General features: G+C 34.2%; 1 protein-coding gene across 3 annotated transcripts in view; it reads left to right on the top strand.

Annotated features, from left to right (window-relative positions):
- The first annotated feature begins 537 nt into the window (after positions 1–537).
- The window catches only part of LOC106462665, a 34,940-nt gene continuing 30,497 nt past the window's right edge, over positions 538–4,980 (top strand). For 2 of the 3 annotated variants that reach the window (XM_022389987.1, XM_013922609.2), the window contains exon 1: positions 538–793. The gene's annotated coding sequence lies outside the window, so the exon portion shown is untranslated. Of the gene's footprint in view, positions 794–1,247; positions 1,331–4,980 lie in introns of those variants that run through there. The other variant, XM_022389988.1, reaches the window with a different exon arrangement.

The following is a 4,980-nucleotide window of genomic DNA, read 5'->3' on the forward strand; positions in this document are numbered from 1 at the left end:
AATTCTAGAAACGTTGCGTCACTGTAGTCATGTGACTGCTGACGCAACAGTATTAATAATGTTACGTATCAGCTTGTGTGTTAATTTCCGGTAGAAATTGTTTTTGAGGAACTTCAGCAATACAAGTCCTTTCTTGATTAAACCTGTTTATTCTTTCTGGATATAACTTTTATTACACAGTAATTCCACAGTCAGTACATTTTTCATCACTTTAAATCTAACAATTTTTATAATACACGCTATAAATCACATTAATTCACAACCTTGATATCTTTGCTCTCTGGAGTGCAAAACACACTCTAGCTCGAAACAGAATCGTTAATTACCCGAACCTCACCATGACTACTGTTCGCTTCTCCACACATTCAATCCTGCTGACGAGAAGCCAGGCTTATGTACTAACAAAGAGGGTCTCGATCACACTCGAGCTTCCCCGATAATTCGAGAAACTCAGTCACGCACGCGCTAGCATCATCACGTGACTTCCGCTGTCGTAACAATAAGTATACAAGTACTGACGTTAAAACGTTATTTGCGGCCATTTTGAATACTTTTCTCATTGATTATAACAAACGAGTAGTTAAGGTAGCGCTATCTTTTAGCGGTAAAAATCATCACAGCGAGCTGATCAGTAACTTTACGCGCTATATACTATATATAGATCAGCGAAACGTTGAGTTTGGAGAATATCGTTAGGCTTCGACTTGGTTTTAATGTTGGATTACCGATTTATTTAGTAGTTTTTCTGTAATTAAATAGTAAGGAATCTTCTACTACAAGGTACAACTTACAAGTAAGTGAGGTGTTTATGATTTTTTTAATGTTTTTAGCATACTCTTACTGTTAGTATCACTATTATAATGTAAAACATCATTCTGATACTTTTGAAACTTCAGTTCAAGTTGAACTTGAAGTTTCAAACTGAGAGAAGTCGAAGTGCTCGTACTGTGTCATACTGGTAGTCATACTCAAAGTGTTATTAAGGTGTATTATTTCAATTCGTTTGACATTTCCTTAAGGCACATTTAACTTAAGATTATTTCACCTTTATGTAATTGAAATAATATTCTGTGACAATAAATGAACTTCATGAACAGAGGATATATGATGATATATCAGTTAAATCATCGGTGTTACTATTAGGCTTACGTATACTAGTATAGCCGAGCTCTTCAAATCACAACCGTTAATTTAGTGTTCAGTTAGGCGTAATTTTAAGCCTCGTGGTCATTGTCTTAAAGGTGCTGTGAAAACACAAGTACAAGTAATTTAATTGGTAACGACATTATGATTGCACCCAAGTCAAAAGAATAGTGTTGAAACCACTGCGGTAATTTAGAACTAGTAATACTATTGTTGTAGCGTTGTTTGTTTTTTTTTTCGTTGGCGAGTTCTTATGAAATGATTCAATCAATGTTCAACCCACGTAAAATGTAAAAAAATACTGAATTTCATTTTCTTTTAGTTTTAGACCATATTTACAAATGACTAACTGAAATACACTTTAAAGTAGGCTTAGTTGTAGAACTACAAAGTAACTTGGTTAATACGCATATTAGCTCCATACTTCATACCCTGGCTAATTTATGTTATAGGGTGGAAACAACTCAACAATCTTCACAACTGTCTTGTATCTATAATCAGCCTTTGAATGTATTTGGAAAAATTTGATGTAAAATCTTTTAGGAAGTTCTTGATGTTCTTGGCTTATCTTAACATCATACGCCCTTTTGCTAACAAACAAATAACATTAATAATATAGCTTACAACACTACCCCATCTCAGGATTATAAAACATTGATACCCATGTGGCCATTCTCTTACCAATATACTTCCAGTAGCCATCATGATGGATGACATTTGGCTTGGATTGCCTGTCCTTCTGGTTTCTCTATAGCACACCATTAATTATTTTCAGTAAAGCATATGGCTAATTCAAACACCTGCTTACAGGCCCGCCGACAGGGCGGGCAAAGGGGGCAACTGCCCAGGGTCCCGGGCGATTGAAACCTGGTTATGCCGTAAAGCCCGCAAAGCATCTTTAGGCTATATCTTCATTTAATGATAAAAACCATAGTTTTTGGCTTTTCTTTGCATATAGACGCTTGATATATTAAGAATGACTGAAATAATAATTTGAGTAATAATTAATATGCATATGTTACTTTATAGATTTAATAGATATTTGTTGTTACTTTATTAACGTTCTTATGCTTATACTGTGAGGTAAAAATGGCTGCTGATATGATTTTGTCTGGTTTATGAGCTCGTTGCTGTCCTAATTTAGGATCTTCTTTTTAATAAATTCTTGAAAATGTTAAAAAAGAGAGAGAGAGAGAAAGGGGGCCTGGCGAGGATGTTTGCCCCGGGGCCCGTGCTGACTATCGACATTCTTGTCTGCCTAACTTTAGAATTTGTCCTTTCTTGTGGTGGGAATTGTACAGCCATACCATGTCATCTTTGTGGAATCAACTCTTAACAGCATTGTGACTTTTCATTTTATCTCTAGCAGATTTAGGTGTTTCTTGGGTAAAGTTATACATTATCACTGGTGTTCCTTCATCTCTTTATTATATGTAAAACTTTTCTTAGTGACTGTTCTATGCATTTTCAGTTCTCTCATCAGTGGTGATGGTGTGTCGACATTGGCATCATGTACTGCTGTTTGAAAACTTGTCAGTAATATTTGATTGTTGTGAACCCACATTTTCTGATATTAATCCACATACAAGGCTACTTGATTTAACAATGTGCAGTTGTATTTCTCCACCATGCTATCAGAAGCTAAATGATAAGCTGTTCTCTTGATTTTTTAATTCAAAGGATTTGTTTATTACATTTCTACAAACAATCCTGATTCAAATTTCTGTCCGTGATCTGTGTGAAGTTCCATGGGCATGCCAAGTCTTGTGACAGATTTATTGATGAGTTTCAATACAAGAGTTTTTCTTCCTGATTTTAGGAACAGCATATGTTTTTAACCATTGGGTAAAATATTCCATCACAACCCTGATGTATCCATTCTCATTGTTACTCTGTGACAGAGGATCAAGCACATCAACAACAACAATGCTCTCCATTGATGAACAAACATAGTACTGCTGTAACTGCCCATGCTGTTTCATTCATGGACTTTTCTACACGTTTTACATCAATTCTCCACAAACCCCTGGCACCCAACCCCCAATGAATTCCACATTTCATAAGGAGTAGCTGGGTAAGATAATTGGGCAAGCCTTTCCAAATCATATGCAAGTTCAGCTAAGGTCTCTTCCTCTGTATGCTGTTCTGGAAATTTGCTTTGGATCTTTCTGGTGTGACATTCTGATGCGTGTTACGGTTCATAGCTCGAAGGTTACTTAATGCTGTCATACTTTTAGATGAGCAGTAAGATGGGTGTTTTGTTTACTGTTCCACCTTTTCATTCTGAAAGTGATTTCAAACTGAGTCTAGTATAACTCCCATGGTACCTTCCCACCATAATCCATTGGTTTTTCTTTTAGCCAATGTTGAACAGACCAGCCAGGTAAATTCTAGAACTGGATTTTGTAGTGTCATGGCTGGAGTAGTCAAGAAAGGTCCTTCAGTAACTGGTGGAACAGTAATAGTGATGATAGGTTTATATCCTGTATAAGTTTTCTTATTTTGTAGCAGATGGTGTACCAGGCTAGAACTCCTGAGCTGATGTAGAAAGAAGTGTGGCGAGTTAATCTTTGCATTTAATAATTCATTTTCCAAATGTTTTATTCTTTCACTGGTATTCTTTTCTACTTTAGTGATGCTCTTGTGTACCTCATTGATGTCTTTCTTTACTTTATTGATGTCTTTTTATACTTCAATTTTGTAATTACAACTTTTCCCATACTTTTCCATCTTATTATTGTAATCTCTCTGTACATCTCCACTATTTTCAGTCAAATTTATTTTTGATTTTAATTCTTTCTTAAATATTGTACCTTTTTTTTTAAATTCTCTCTTAAATTCCAGTCTGTTACTTCTGATATTCTTTTATCTTTGTCTCCTTTTTTCTCTTAGACCTCTTTTAATTTTCTGTAAATTTTGTAGTTTTTCTCTTATTTTTTTATGTCAACCCTCTTGGCCTTTTAATTTTCTATCTCTTCTTCTTGACCTTCTTTAAATATTCTTTCTTGTTAATTCTGGTTTTCTTTTATTTTTATATTTCTTTCTCCTCAGTTCTTTTTTACTTTTCAGTAGATTTCTTCCTGATCTTGTTTTAATAATTTCACCATCACAAAACTTCACCCTTTGACCTCATGGTTGTCATCATCAGCAGATCATGTTTATTGAAAGTTATATTTTGTTTTTATCATAATAATATCCCACTCCTGACACTAGTGTTATAATGTTGTTTTTTCATTGGTGGGTTCTTTTAAATCATTTGGTGAAAATAATCCAATGTTCAGTCCAGGAAAACTACAGCAAATTAGTTTATTTCTTCCTTAACTTTTCTACATGCTTGAACTCTATGGTAACTTTTAGGCCATGTTTACAAATGACTCTAACTACACTACACTAACATAAAAATATACTTACTTGTACAAAGTAACTCAGTAATTACAATAGCTAACACAGATCTGAATACTTCACATCCTGACTAATGTACTCTACTGGTTAGAAACAAATACAATTTTCACAACTATATTGTATTTATAATCTGCCTTCAAATGCACTAAATAAAAATATTTGGCATCAAATTTTTAGTTTTCTAGGTGTTCTAGGCCTATCTTAACATCATATATAAAACTTACAACATTATTTAATAGAAGTTAAGAAATATGATGAATTCGATATTAAGCTGGGGTGATAAGACTTGTTGATAATAAGAGTTCAACTGATAGGCTTAATATATCAAATTACAAAGATGTAAATGCTCTTGTAGAAAGAAAGGTTGTTGGAACTATGGAGAGCAAGGACATATGAAGAGCCAGTGTAAGAAGAATACTACAAATAAGTCAGCTT

This window comes from Limulus polyphemus, unplaced genomic scaffold (assembly GCF_000517525.1).
Source record: "Limulus polyphemus unplaced genomic scaffold, Limulus_polyphemus-2.1.2 Scaffold1219, whole genome shotgun sequence".
NCBI classification, from domain to species: Eukaryota; Metazoa; Arthropoda; class Merostomata; order Xiphosura; family Limulidae; genus Limulus; species Limulus polyphemus.